Source organism: Trachypithecus francoisi, unplaced genomic scaffold (assembly GCF_009764315.1).
Source record: "Trachypithecus francoisi isolate TF-2019V2 unplaced genomic scaffold, Tfra_2.0 Lachesis_group16, whole genome shotgun sequence".
Taxonomy (NCBI): domain Eukaryota; kingdom Metazoa; phylum Chordata; class Mammalia; order Primates; family Cercopithecidae; genus Trachypithecus; species Trachypithecus francoisi.
Window position 1 is genome coordinate 19225672 of NW_022681461.1, and position 16809 is coordinate 19242480.

Consider the following 16809-nt stretch of genomic DNA (forward strand, 5'->3'; position numbering starts at 1 on the left):
GATTCTCCACTAAAACCTCAGAAGGGCACATTTTAGGATGAAAATGTATGTCTCTGAATTAAGGAATTTACCCTAGTAATACTAAGGGCAAAATCAACAGACCCACCTTAATAACACCAAGCTTCCAAGGAGATCAGCCAGTCACTTAATCACCTGGGTAAACAAAAACCAATACTCTTCACTGGAAGATAAAACATCCAGAGATTTTACAGTACATCATCCATAATGTCCACTGTATGGTAAAGAAACAGTAGGCATGCAAAGAGTCAGGAAAATGTGACCCACTGTCAAGAGACAGTCAATAGAAATTGATCATGAGATGACCTGAAGGTTGGAATTAGCAAACAAGGACTTTAAAGCAGCTGCTTTAATATTGTCAAGGACTTAAAGGAAAAACTTGTCAGAATGGCTATACAAATAAAGAAGATCAACTGGGAGATAGAAAATATAAAAAAGAACCAAAGGGAAACACTAGAACTGAAAAAGGGGGGAACAGCTGAAATTTTAAAATTCACTGAAAGGGCTTAATAGCAGTAAAAGGGGCCACATAGGCTGCAGAAAAGAAAAAACAAGCCAGTGAACTTAAAATAAGAATCAGTAAAAGTAATTCAATATGAAGAACAGAGATTCAGAACAACAAAATAAAGCTACAGTGGCCTATGGGGCAATATTAAGTTATCAAACACAGAGTCTCAGAAGCATAGGAGAGAGAAAATGAGGAAGAAAAAATATTTGAAGAAGTTATCACTAAAAACTTTCTCAAATATGGTTAGAAAAAACATTAACTTACTGTTCCAAGAGAATATGTAATCCCAAGCAAAATTTTAAAAACAAACAAACCTGTATCTAGAAACATCATAAACTGTTTTAAACTAAAGGTTAAAAAAAAAAAATCTTAACAGCATTTGGTGAGGGGGGAAAGACACATTAAATACAGAAAAACAACAATAAAAATGAAGACTAAGTTGTCATTATAAATAGTAGAAGCCAGAAGACAATATTTTTTTAACTGCAAAATAACGGGGAAAGGGGTAAATGGATCTACCAACCTAGAAATCTGTATCAAGTGAAAATATTTTTCAAAACTGAAAATAAGAACATTCATGACCAGCAATCATGAATTTTAAGAAACAATAAGGAAATTCTTTGGACTAAAGAGAAATGAAAGCAAATGGAAGTTCATGTCTATAGGAATAAAGAACATTAAGAATGATAAATATGAGGATAATTATAAATGAATATTTTTCTTTTAAAATTTCTTTAAAACGCAAGTGTCAAGTTAAAGCAAATAATAACAACATACTATTATAGGCTTTAGAACACAGATATATTTCTTATTATTTTAAAATATTTTTATATATTATAAAATACAAATATCCACATATTTTAAAATAAAATGACAGTTATATGACAAAGGTTGGGGTAAATGAAATTATACTCTTATATAGGTTCATATATTTTACAAAAAAATGGTACAATATTCACTCTGTAGTAAGTTAAGAATATTGCATACTGGCCGTGTGTGGTGGCTCACACCTGCAATCCCAGCACTTTGGGAGACCGAGGCAGGTGGATCACCTGAAGTCAGGAGTTCGAGACCAGCCTGACCAACATGGAGAAACCCCATGTCTACTGAAAATACAAAAATTTGCCAGGCATGGTGGCAGGCACCTGTAGTCCGAGCTACTCAGGAGGCTGACACAGGAGAATCGCTTGAACTCGGGAGGCGGAGGTTGCAGTGAGCCGAGACTGCGCCATTTCACTCCAGCCTGGGCAACAAGAGCAAAACTCCATCTTAAAAAAACAAAGAAACAAACAAAAGAATATTTCATACTATAATACCTAGAATAGCTACAAAAATTAGACATGTAAAATAGCTTACATGCCAGTAGAGGAAATAAAATGGAAAGTTAAAATAAATAGTTGATTAACCTAAAAGAAGGCAGGAAAGGAAGAAGGGAGAAACAAAAAATAATAAAATAAACAGAAAATAAATAGTCACTCTATATCCAACCATACAAACAATTAGATAACTATAAAATGATAGAACTAAATTCTACAACATTGATAATTACATTAAAAGTAAGAGAACAGAGTTTCTGGTCCAACATGTAAAGAGCTTGCTAGTTATCACTCCTGTCCTCCTTACAACAAAAAAAAAGCTAGGTGCAATGGCTTATGCCTGTAATCCCAGCTCTTTGATAGGGCAAGATGGGAGGATCACTTGAAGCCAAGAGTTCAAGACCAGCCCGGGCAACACAGTGAGATCCTGTCTTTAAAAAAATAAAATACAAGAAATTAGCCATACATTGTGGTGGACACCTGTAGTCTCAGCTACTCAGGAGGCTGAGAAGGGAAGACTGCTTAAACCTGGGAGTTCGAAACTACAGTAAGCTATGATCACACCACTGTACTCCAGTCTGAGCAACAAAGCAAGACTCCTCTCTTAGATAGATGGATAGATAGATAGATAGATAGATAGATAGCAGCTCTGCATAGAGGTCATGAAACAAACTGCCATCTCAAAAACTGGAGAGGGAGGTGGATACAGAAGCCTGCAGCTGAAGCTAACATCCATAGGAACACTTTAAACCATAAATGACAAATTAACTCAGGTTGAACCAGCCTGAGAATTGAAAACGCCAAGGGTCTGGATGAACACGGGATCCCATGCTTAAGTGAGTTTTACCTACCAGGTTCTCACTGTGAACATAGATGAGAACTCTTTGTGCTTCAGGCAAGAGGAGGAGAAAAGAAGCCATTTTGAAATAATACCTAGAGCTTTCTGTTCCCCCTAACCAATCCTGCCCTCAAGGAAATCTATTTTATTATAGCCAAACTGGCTGAGGTTTTACCAAAGCCTAAATGATCCAGAGGAAGGAGAATAACATGCTCCCAATGTGAGGAAAAGAAAATATCCAAGCATAGGACTATAGAACACTTCCCCTCTTCCCACACCTTACAACTGAATCAATATGTATCATAAGAGAGGAGTAAAGCTAAAAGAACTGTAATTCTCACACTCTATTCAAAGTCTGTAGGGACATAAAAAGACAACAGGGGTGACAAAAACAAGCATACTAGAGGAAATTTTAGCCTCTGATGCTACAGCAAACAGTAAACAGTCTAACTCCTAGCCAGATAAACAAACAAAAACTCGTATTACAGGCCTGATGCTCAGTTCTTGTTACCCAGCACATCATGTCCAGCTTTCAACAAAAAATTACAAAGCATGCTAAAAGACAAAACCATGATCTGATGAGATTTTTTTGTTAAAGCATCAAGAACCGGACTCAGATATGGCAGAGGTTTTGGAATTATTAGACCAGGAATTCAAAATAACTATGATTATAGACATTCCTCATTTTATTGCACTTCACAAATACTGCACTATTTTTTCACAAGTTGAAGGTCCGTGGTAACCCTGAGTCAAGCAAATCTATCAGTACTGTAGGAGTAATGTCTAGCTTAAGGCCTTATTATTTAAGGGATACATTTTGTGAGGCTGTAGCTGCCATACATAGTGATTCCTCTGATGGATCTGGGCAAAGTAAATTGAAAACCTTCTGGAAAGGATTCACGATTCTAGATGCCATTAAGAATGTTGGTGATTCATAGGAAGAAGTCAAAATATCAACATTAATCGGAGTTTGGAAGAAGATGATTCCAACCCTCATGAATGAGGTTAAAGGGTTCAAGACTTCAGTGGAGGAAATAACTACAAAGTGAGAGAGGCAACGAAAGAGAACTAGAATTAAAAGTAGAGCCTGAAGATGTGACTGAATTGCTGCAATCTCATAAAACTTGAATGGATGAGGAGTTGCTTTCTTATGGATGAGCAAAGAATGTGATTGCTTGAGATAGAGTCTACTCCTGGTGAAGATGCTGGAACATCATTGAAATGACCACAAATAATTTAGAATACTACATAAACTTACTAAGTTGATAAAGCAGCAGCAAGGGTTGAGAGGATAAACTCTAATTTTGAAAGAAGTTCTACTCTGGGTAAAATGGGACCGAACAGTACGGCATGCCACAGAAAGATCTTTTGTGAGAGGAGGAGTCCGTCAATGGGGCAAACTTCATGTCTGTCTTATTTTAAGAAATTGCCACAGCCACCCCAGCCTTCAATAATCACCACTCTAGTCAGTCAGTAGCCATTGACTCGCTGAATGTTCAAATGACCGTTAGCATTTTTTAGCAACAAAGTATTTTTGATTAAGGTATGTGCATTGTTTTTAGAATAATGCTGTTGCACACTTAATAGACGACAGCATAATGTAAACATAATTTTTATGTGCACTTAAAAAAATCGTGTGACTTGCTTTATTGTGATATTTAATTTATTGCAGTGGTCTGGAACTAAACCCTCAATATCTTTGAGGTATGCTTGTAATATTCTAAGGGTTTTACTGGAAGAAGTAAACAGCATACAAGAATAGATGGGTAATGTAAACAGAAAAATGGAAACTCTAAGAAAGAATCAAAAGGAAATGCTAAAATCAAGTGTAAATGAATGAAATATCTAAATTAAAGGCCAAAGACTGTCATGCTGAATTTATTAAAAGGTAAGATTTATGTAGTAAAGAGTCTGGCACCATATTTTATGTTTGACTGCTGACAGCTTTCAAGCTCTGCCACTCTTCATCCCCCTCCTATCCCACATCCGGGCAAGCTGATAAGAAAATCAAGTGCTCCTTCCTTTGGCACTGGTGAAAAGCTGAAACCATATAGACCCCAGTTCATGCACAGGAACCTTCACCCCAGCTTCACCTTCTAATCACAATAAAAGTCAAGGCAGTCTTTTTTTTTTTTTTTTCTTATTCTCAAGCCATTTGTTTTACCAGTTTGGGTGCCAGCCCTGCCCTCCCCAGAAAGCATCATCATGTGGTAATAAAGCTTTTCACACCCTCTTGGTGCATGTGAGGCATTGTGAGTCTTGACATCCAAACCTAATTGGGGTGGGAGTGGGGAGTCTATCCCATCTATGTGAAGTAACCATAAAAACTCTACTCTCTGCTCTCTACAAGAGATGCAGTTTAAAAGAAGTACTTAATAAGAAGCTTTATGAGAGATAGCGGATTATTTTTAATGCTAAAAGGATCCATTCATAAGGAAGACATAGCAATCTTAAATGTGCATGCACCTAATAACAGAATCTAAAATAAATGAGATAAAATGGACAGATGTCAAAGGAATGACATGCTGATACATGTCATGATATGGTTGAACCTCAAAGGCATTATGGTAAGTGAAAGAAGCCATACACAAAAAGTTACATATTACACAATTTCATTTTCATTAAATATCCAGAATAGATAAAATTCATAGAGTCAGAAAGCAGATGGGTAGTAAATAGGGACTGGAGAGAGGAGAGAATGAGGCACGCTGACCTACAGAATGGCATGGGGTCGTCTTTGGTGAAGATAAAAATGTTTTGAAACAAGACAGAAGTGATGGCTGCACAACCTTGTGAGTGTACTAAATGCCACTGAAATAAACACTTTAAAATTTTATGTCATGTGAATTTTACCTCTTTAAAGAAAATAATGAACAAAATTTTAAAAAGAAACAGATAAATTCACAATCTTGAAGACATTAAAATTCTTCTCTCGAGGGGGGTGGAGCAAGATGGCCAAATAGGAACAGCTCCAGTCTCCAACTCCATGCGCGAGAGACACAGAAGACCGGTGATTTCTGCATTTTCAGCTGAGGTACTGGGGTCATCTCACTGGGGAGTGCCGGACAATTGGTGCTGGTCAGCTGCTGCAGCCCGACCAGCGAGAGCTGAAGCAGGGCGGGGCACTGCCTCACCTGGGAAGCGCAAGGGGGAAGGGAATCCCTTTTCCTAGCCAGGGGAACTGAGACACACAACACCTGGAAAATCGGGTAATTCCCACCCCAATACTGCGCTTTAAGCAAACGGGCACACCAGGAGATTATACCCACACCTGGCTGGGAGGGTCCCACAGCCACGGAGCCTTCCCCATTGCTAGCACAGCAGTCTGTGATCTAACCGAAATGGCAGCAGCGAGGCTGGGGGAGGGGCGCCCGCCATTGCTGAGGCTTAAGTAGGTAAACAAAGCCGCTGGGAAGCTCTAGCTGGGTGGAGCTCACAGCAGCTCAAGGAAACCTGCCTGTCTCTGTAGACTCCACCTCTGGGGACAGGGCAGAGCTAAACAACAAAAGTGGAAGCAGCAGAGGCCTGCGCAGACGCGAACGACTCTGTCTGACAGCTTTGAAGAGAGCAGTGGATCTCCCAACACGGAGGCTGAGATCTGAGAACGGACAGACGGCCTGCTCAAGTGGGTCCCTGACCCCTGAGTAGCCTAACTGGGAGACATCCCCCACTAGGGGCAGTCTGACACCCCACACCTCACAGGGTGGAGTACACCCCTGAGAGGAAGCTTCCAAAGTAAGAATCAGACAGGGACACTTGCTGTTCAGCAATATTCTATCTTCTGCAACCTCTGTTGCTGATACCCAGGCAAACAAGGTCTGGAGTGGACCTCAAGCAATCTCCAACACACCTACAGCTGAGGGTCCTGACTGTCAGAAGGAAAACTATCAAACAGGAAGGACACCTATACCAAACCCCCATCAGTACGTCACCATCATCAAAGACCAGAGACAGATAAAACCACAAAGATGGGGAAAAAGCAGGGTAGAAAAGCTGGAAATTCAAAAAATAAGAGCGCATCTCCCCCTGCAAAGGAGCGCAGCCCATCACCAGCAACGGATCAAAGCTGGTCAGAGAATGACTTTGACGAGATGAGAGAAGAAGGCTTCAGTCCATCAAACTTCTCAGAGCTAAAGGAGGAATTACGTACCCAGCGCAAAGAAACTAAAAATCTTGAAAAAAAGAGTGGAAGAATTGATAGCTAGACTAATTAATGCAGAGAAGGTCATAAACGAAATGACAGAGATGAAAACCATGACACGAGAAATACGTGACAAATGCACAAGCTTCAGTAACCGACTTGATCAACTGAAGAAAGAGTATCAGCGATTGAGGATCAAATGAATGAAATGAAGCGAGAAGAGAAACCAAAAGAAAAAAAAGAAGAAAAAGAAATGAACAAAGCGTGCAAGAAGTATGGGATTACGTAAAAAGACCAAATCTACGTCTGATTGGGGTGCCTGAAAGTGAGAGGGAAAATGGAACCAACTTGGAAAACTCTTCAGGATATCATCCAGGAGAACTTCCCCAACCTAGTAGGGCAGGCCCCATTCAAATTCAGGAAATACAGAGAACGCCACAAAGATACTCCTTGAGAAGAGCAACTCAAGACACATAATTGCCAGATTCACAAAGTTGAAATGAAGGAAAAAATCTTAAGGGCAGCCAGAGAGAAAGGTCGGGTTACCCACAGAGGGAAAGCCCATCAGACTAACAGCAGATCTCTTGGCAGAAACTCTACAAGCCAGAAGAGAGTGGGGGCCAGTATTCAACGTTCTTAAAGAAAAGAATTTTCAACCCAGAATTTATATCCAGCCAAACTAAGTTTCATCAGTGAAGGAGAAATAAAATCCTTTACAGATAAGCAAATGCTTAGAGATTTTGTCACCACCAGGCTGCCTTACAAGAGACCTTGAAGGAAGCCCTAAACATGGAAAGGAACAACCGGTACAGCCATTGCAAAAACATGCCAAAATGTAAAGACCATCGATGCTAGGAAGAAACTGCATCAACTAACGAGCAAAATAACCAGTTATATCATAATGGCAGGATCAAGTTCACACATAACAATATTAACCTTAAATGTTAATGGACTAAATGCTCCATTAAAAGACACAGACTGGAAAACTGGATAAAGAGTCAAGACCCATCAGTCTGCTGTATTCAGGAGACCCATCTCACATGCAAGACATACATAGGTTCAAAATAAAGGGATGGAGGAAGATCTACCAAGCAAATGGAGAACAAAAAAAAGCAGGGGTTGCAATCCTAGTCTCTGATAAAACAGACTGTAACCATCAAAGATCAAAAGAGACAAAGAAGGCCATTACATAATGGTAAAGGGATCAATTCAACAGGAAGAGCTAACTCTCCTAAATATATATGCACCCAATACAGGAGCACCCAGATTCATAAAGCAAGTCCTTAGAGACCTACAAAGAGACTTAGACCCATACAATAATAATGGGAGACTTCAACACTCCACTGTCAACATTAGACAGATCAACGAGACAGAAAGTTACAAGGATATCCAGGAATTGAACTCATCTCTGCACCAAGCGGACCTAATAGACATCTATAGAACTCTCACACCCAAATCAACAGAATATACATTCTTCTCAGTACCACATCGCACTTATTCCAAAATTGACCACATAATTGGAAGTAAAGCACTCCTCAGCAAATGTAAAAGAACAGAAATTATAACAAACTGTCTCTCAGCCTACAGTGCAATCAAACTAGAACTCAGGACTAAGAAACTCAATCAAACCGCTCAACTACATGGAACTGAACAACCTGCTCCTGAATGACTACTGGGTACATAACGAAATGAAGGCAGAAATAAAGATGTTCTTTGAAACCAAGGAGAACAAAGATACAACATACCAGAATCTCTGGGACACATTTAAAGCAGTGTGTAGAGGGAAATTTATAGCACTAAATGCTCACAAGAGAAAGCTGGAAAGATCTAAAATTGATACTCTAACATCACAATTAAAAGAACTGGAGAAGCAAGAGCAAACACATTCAAAAGCTAGCAGAAGGCAAGAAATAACTAAGATCAGAGCAGAACTGAAGGAGATAGAGACACAAAAAACCCTCCAAAAAATCAATGATCCAGGAGTTGGTTTTTTGAAAAGATCAAAAATTGACAGACCGCTAGCAAGACTAATAAAGAAGAAAAGAGAGAAGAATCAAATAGATGCAATAAAAATGATAAAGGGGATATCACCACCGACCCCACAGAAATACAAACTACCATCAGAGAATACTATAAACACCTCTATGCAAATCAACTAGAAAATCTAGAAGAAATGGATAATTTCCTGGACACTTACACTCTTCCAAGACTAAACCAGGAAGAACTTGAATCCCTGAATAGACCAATAGTAGGCTCTGAAATTGAGGCAATAATTAATAGCCTACCAACCAAAAAAGTCCAGGACCAGATGGATTCACAGCTGAATTCTACCAGAGGTACAAGGAGGAGCTGGTACCACTCCTTCTGAAATATTCCAATCAATAGAAAAAGAGGGAATCCTCCCTAACTCATTTTATGAGGCCAACATCATCCTGATACCAAAGCCTGGCAGGACACAACAAAAAAAGACAATTTTAGACCAATATCCCTGATGAACATTGATGCAAAAATCCTCAATAAAATACTGGCAAACCGGATTCAGCAGCACATCAAAAAGCTTATCCACCATGATCAAGTGGGCTTCATCCCTGGGATGCAAGGCTGGTTCAACATTCGCAAATCAGTAAACGTAATCCAGCATATAAACAGAACCGAAGACAAGAACCACATGATTATCTCGATAGATGCAGAAAAGGCTTTTGACAAAAGTCAACAGCCCTTCATGCTAAAAACGCTCAAGAAATTCGGTATTGATGGAACGTACCTCAAATCATAAGAGCTATTTATGACAAACCCACAGCCAATATCATACTGAATGGGCAAAAACTGGAAAATTCCCTTTGAAAACTGGCACAAGACAGGGATGCCCTCTCTCACCACTCCTATTCAACATAGTGTTGGAAGTTCTGGCTAGGGCATCAGGCAAGAGAAAGAAATCAAGGGTATCCAGTTAGGAAAAGAAGAAGTCAAATTGTCCCTGTTTGCAGATGACATGATGTATATTTAGAAAACCCCATTGTCTCAGCCCAAAATCTCCTTAAGCTGATAAGCAACTTCAGCAAAGTCTCAGGATACAAAATAATGTGCAAAAATCACAAGCATTCTTATACACCAGTAACAGACAAACAGAGAGCCAAATCATGAATGAACTTCCATTCACAATTGCTTCAAAGAGAATAAAATACCTAGGAATCCAACTTACAAGGGATGTAAAGGACCTCTTCAAGGAGAACTACAAACCACTGCTCAGTGAAATAAAGAGGACACTAACAAATGGAAGAACATACCATGCTCATGGATAGGAAGAATCAATATCGTGAAAATGGCCATACTGCCAAGGTAATTTATAGATTCAATGCCATCCCCATCGACTACCAATGAGTTTCTTCACAGAATGGAAAAAAAGGCTTTAAAGTTCATATGGAACCAAAAAAGAGCCCGCATTGCCAAGACAATCCTAAGTCAAAGAACAAAGCTGGAGGCATCACCCTACCTGACTTCAAACTATAACAAGGCTACAGTAACCAAAACAGCATGGTACTGGTACCAAAACAGAGAATATAGACCAATGGAACAGAACAGAGTCCTCAGAAATAATACCACACATCTACAGCCATCTGATCTTTGACAAACCTGAGAGAAACAAGAAATGGGGAAAGGATCCCTATTTAATAAATGGTGCTGGGAAAATTGGCTAGCCATAAGTAGAAAGCTGAAAGGATCCTTTCCTTACTCTTATACGAAATTAATTCAAGATGGATTAGAGACTTAATGTTAGACCTAATACCATAAAAACCCTAGAAGAAAACCCAGGTAGTACCCATCAGGACATAGGCATGGGTAAGGACTTCATGTCTAAAACACCAAAAGCAACGGCAGCAAAAGCAAAAATTGACAAATGGGATCTAATTAAACTAAAGAGCTTCTGCACAGCAAAAGAAACTACCATCAGAGTGAACAGGCAACCTACAGAATGGGAGAAAATTTTTGCAATCTACTCATCTGACAAAGGGCTAATATCCAGAACCTACAAAGAACTCAAACAAATTTACAAGAAAAAAAAAACAACCCCATCAAAAAGTGGGCAAAGGATTGAACAGACATTTCTCAAAAGAAGACATTCATACAGCCAACAGACACATGAAAAAATGCTCATCATCACTGGCCATCAGAGAGATGCAAATCAAAACCACAATGAGATACCATCTCACCAGTTAGAATGGCAATCATTAAAAAGTCAGGAAACAACAGGTGCTGGAGGGATGTGGAGAAATAGGAACACTTTTACACTGTTGGTGGGATTGTAAATTAGTTCAACCATTATGGAAAACAGTATGGCGGACTCCTCAAGGATCTACAACTAGATGTACCATATGAGCCAGCCATCCACTACTGGGTATATACCCAAAGGTTATAAATCATGCTGCTATAAAGACACATGCACAATATGTTTATTGCGGCACTATTCACAATAGCAAAAACTTGGAATCAACCAAATGTCCATCTGTGACAGAATGGATTAAGAAAATGTGGCACATATACACCATGGAATATTATGCAGCCATAAAAAAGGATGAGTTTGCGTCCTTTGTAGGGACATGGATGCAGCTGGAAACCATCATTCTTAGCAAACTATCACAAGAACAGAAAACCAAACACCGCTTGTTCTCACTCATAGGTGGGAACTGAACAGTGACATCACTTGGACTCGGGAAGGGGAACATCACACACTGGGGCCTATCATGGGGAGGGGGGAGGGGGGAGGGGGGAGGGATGCATTGGGAGTTATACTGATATAAATGATGAATTGATGGGTGCTGACGAGTTGATGGGTGCAGCACACCAACATGGCACAAGTATACTATGTAACAAACCTGCACGTTATGCACATGTACCCTAGAACTTAAAGTATAATAAAAATAAAATAAAATAAAATTCTTCTCTCAATAAGTGAAAGAACTAGATTAAACACACACACAGAGTAAGGCTATAAAGAATCTGAGCAACAATATCAACTACCTTGACCTAATTAATATCTATAGAATATTATAACCAAGAGTTGCAGAATAGACATTTTAAAAAGCAACAGTTACTAAAATAGACTATATTCTGAACCATAACGTAATTCTCAAAAAAATTCAAATTGTTGAAATTTATATAGTATGTTATCTGACCACAGTGGAATTAAATCAGAAACCGATAACTAAAGGAACCCAAAATAGTTGCAAATTAATTAAGCAACACAATTCTAAATAGTCCACAGGTTTAAAAATATCACAAAGCAGAATATAAAATATTATAAGCTGAATGACAAAGAATATCTGCAGCCAAAGCAAAGTTTATAGGGAATTTTGTGGCATTAAATGTTTATATTAAAAAATGTATTTTAAATCAATCATTTAAGTTTCTAACTTAAGTATAAAAAGACAATAAAATTAACAATCAAATAAGAAACAAAAATAGAAATAAATAAAATAGAAAACAAATGACATAAATTTTTAAAGTTAAAAGTTAGATCTTTGAAAAAAGAAAAATGACAAATACAAATTGCCAAAATCAGAAATAAACTGGAAATATCATACAGAAACTAGAGATGTAAAAAGAATAACAAACGAGTATTAGAAGTAACAAATTTGACAACTTAGATGAAATAAGCAAATTATTTGAAAGACATAATTTGCCAAAACCAACACAATAAGATATAGAAAATCTGAGTAAAATCTGAGTGGCTAACAGCTATTAAAGAAAGTAGCTACCAAAGCCCTCTCACAAAGAAATTTCTATGTCCACATAATTTTACTCAAAATCCAAGAAAAATATAATACCAATCTCATATTCGTTGTTTCAGAAAATATAGAAGGAAGGAATATTCTCAGCTTATTTTATGAAACATCATAAACCTTATACCAAATACTGACAAATGAGTTGAAAGAAAATTACAGACTAATAGTTCATAAACATAGACACAAAAATTTTTTACAAAATATCATCAAATTAAATCCAGCAATATATTTTTAAAAATCATATGTCGGCCGGGCGCGGTGGCTCAAGCCTGTAATCCCAGCACTTTGGGAGGCCGAGACGGGCGGATCACGAGGTCAGGAGATCGAGACCATCCTGGCGAACACGGTGAAACCCCGTCTCTACTAAAATATACAAAAAATTAGCCGGGCGAGATGGTGGGCGCCTGTAGTCCCAGCTACTCGGGAGGCTGAGGCGAGAGAATGGCGTAAACCCGGGAGGCGGAGCTTGCAGTGAGCTGAGATCCGGCCACTGCACTCCAGCCTGGGCGACAGAGCGAGACTCCGTCTCAAAAAAAAAAAAAAAAAAAAAAAAAAAAATCATATGTCATTTCTAATGTAGAGTTCATCTCGGGAATTCAAGGTTGTTTAAACATTGGAAATCAATGAAATTCATCATATTAACAGAAAAGAGAAGAATTATATGATAATCTCAACAGATACATAAAACAATTTGAAAAATTTAATACCCATTTAATATTTTTAAAATTTCTAGAATTTTGTTAATAGAAAGGAATATCCTCAATCTTATAAAATATATCAGTGGGCCAGGTGTGGTGGCTCACACCTGTAATCCCAGCACTTTGGGAGGCTGAGGGCAGTGGATCACCTGAAGTCAGGAGTTCAAGACCAGCCTGGCCAAATTGACGAAACCCTGTCTCTACTAAAAACACAAAAATTAGCCAAGACTGGTGGCACACACACTCCCAGCTACTAGGGAGGCTGAGGCAAGAGAATCGCTTGAACCCAGGAGGTGCAGGTTGCCATGAGCTGAGATCACACCATTGCACTCCAGCCCAGGTGACAAAGCAAGAATTCGTCTCAAAATAAAAAAATATATATATCTGTAAAATACCTACAGCTTACATCTTATTAACAGTGAGTGCTTGGATGCTTTCTCCTGATATGTTCATTTTCACCATTTTTATTCAACATTGTACTAGAGGGCCTAACTAGAACAAGACGATAAGAAAATAAAGATTAAGGAAAGAGAAAACAATATTTATTCAGAGATAACATGATCATTTACTTTAAAAATCCTAGGAATGTTGTTAAAAGTGATGGAACTAATAATCAAATTGAGCATGGATTCAGGAAACCAAATCAGTATAGTAAAAGCAATTTTATTTTTATTTACTAGCAGCAAACAACTGGAAACTGATACTTTAATTTTATCTATAACAGCATCAAGCCAGACTATATATTTAGGGATAAATTTGTGAAAGATGTGTAAGAACTAAACATAGAAATCTATAAAATATTGCTAAGAGAAATAAAAGAACAGCTGGATAAATGGAGAGGCATATTATATTCCCAAATGAGAAAATTCAGTGTCTACAGCTGGGCGCAGTAGCTCACTCCTGCAATCCCAGCACTTTGGAAGGCTGAGGTGGGAGGACCGTTTGAGCCCAGGAGTCGAAGACCAGCCTGAAAAACACGGCAAAACGCTGTCTTCACAAAAACGTAAAAAATTAGCTGGGCATGGTGGTGTGCACCTGTAGTCTCAGCTACTCAGGAGGCTGAGGCAGGAGAATCACTTGGGCCCAGGAGGCTGATCACACCACTGCACTCTAGCCTAGGTGACAGAATGAGACTCTGTCTCACAAAAAGAAAAGAAAATTCAATGTCTAAACAGTATTATATCGGTTCTCTCTGATGAAGCTATGGATTCAACAAAACTCCATCAAAATCCACCATAATTTATTTTGTAGAATTTGCCAAGTTGATTCTAAAATTTACAAAAAATGTAGAAACCCTAGGAGAGTGAAAGCAATCTTGTAAAAGAACGAGTTTATAGTTCTCACACACACTCTAATTTCAAAACTTACTCTAAAACTCTTACAATCAAGGTTGCATGGTATTTGGTGTAAGAGAAAACAAGTACATCAATGGAACGGAATACAGAGTTCAGAAATAGACCCACATATATGCATTGACATATATTGATTTTGTACAAAAAAAAAATGTCAAGGTAATTTAATGAGAAAGGGTCATTTCAACAAATGGGGATGGAATAATTGTATGTCCAAATAGCAAGGGGGGAAATGAACCTCAGCACTACTTCGTGTAAAAAACTAAAATGAATTTTAGATAATTATAGACCTAAACATGAAATCTAAAACTGTAAGGTCTAAAAAAAAAAATAGAAAACTCTCTTTGTAACTTGGAATACACAGAATTTCTTAATATGAATAAAAAACACTAACCATACAAGCAAAGCATGATGAATCAGTCTTTATAAAAACTAAAAATGGGTGATGGTGCATCAAAATATCAGAAGCAAAAAAATTTTTAAAAAGAAAACAAAGACACCTTTTAAAAAACGTCAAGCTAAGACTAAAAGACTTATCCAACAACAGGCTTGTTTCCATAATATACAAGGAAGGAACTACTATATATCAATAATTTAAAAACAGATAAAGAAGGTATACAAATTGCCAATAAGCAAATGAATATGTGCTTAATATTACTCATTATCAAGAAAAATGCAAATTAAGACCAAAATGAGTACCATTTAATACCTACCGAAATAGCTAGAATTTAAGACTGATACCACTATATGTTGGTCAAAATACACAGCAAATGGAACTCTAATACTTGCTGGTGGGATTAATTGTGCAACCACATAAGAAAACATTTAGACAGTTTCTTATAAAGTTAAATATACACCCAATCTATAGCCCAGCAATTCCAAGCCTAGGTATTTACACACACATACACACACAAAAATACTTGTTACAGAATATTGTTCATAATCTGTAGCAGCTCAAAACTGGAAGCAATCCAAATGTCCATCAACAGATAAATAAACAACCATGTTACTCTATATTCAAAAGAACATAGCTTGAGGTGAGAACTGTGTGCTCTTATCTATATTAATTTCCAGTACAAAAAAAAAAAAACCTAACTTCTATGGAAGCAGAAACCAGAAAACAGTGATAAGAGGATGGGGAATGACTGAAAGTGGGCAGGGGGGAACTTTCTGAGATGACGGAAATTTCTTTTTATCTTTATAATGATGGTAGTTTTAAAAGTACATACATTTGTCAAAACCTATCCAGGTGTACTCTTAAGACCCATGGATTTCATTGTATGTAAATTTTACATTAATCAAAAAATTTAAAACACACAAATCAATATGCCCTTGGAGACTCTCACCAACATTATTCATTTTCCAGATACACCCCTCCAGATCTTCTCCATTCAAAACCAGGTCTATCCAGGCCCTCCAAAAGTTCTCCCTCCCAGAGAAAGTCATGGTGCTGGCTTTTATGGCATCCTTTCCTCTCTTAAGTGTTAAATGTGCTTTAGTTTTATCTCCCCAAATAGAGGGCAAGTCTCTTGAAGGCAGGAATTACACCCTGGTTCTTTCTTTTGTACCCACGCACAAATGATAACATTAAGAGCATAGAGGGCATGTGATTTAATTCATTTCAACATTGGTTACAGTTATCTCCTGGGCAAGGCACTGTGCTAGGTATTGCGGGAAATTCTCAGATGAGTGAGACGCAGATCTGGCCTTCAAGGCACAACCTCCAATGAACAAGATAGGCAGGTACACAAGTCATCAAGACCCAAGAAAAGATGACAAAATGAGAAAAGGTATCCCATGAGAATTGAAGATATAAAATCAACTCCAATTTCAGAAATCTGGACACTTCTGGAAAAAAAAAAAAAAAAAGCTTGAATTCAATTAAGGCCTGAAAGGATAAATAATATTTTTTCATTTGTTTCTTTTATTTTTAAACAGTGTCTCTCTCTGGTACCCAGGCTGGAGTGCAATGGCACAACCACAGCTCACTGCAGCCTCAAAACTCCCAGGATGGAGCAATCCTCCGATCTCAGCCTCCCAAATAGCTGGGACTATAGGCATTCACCACCACACTCTGCTATTTTTTTGATATTTTTTTTTTGTAAAGACAGGGTCTCACTGTGTTGTCCAGGCTGATCTCAAACTCTGGGCTCAA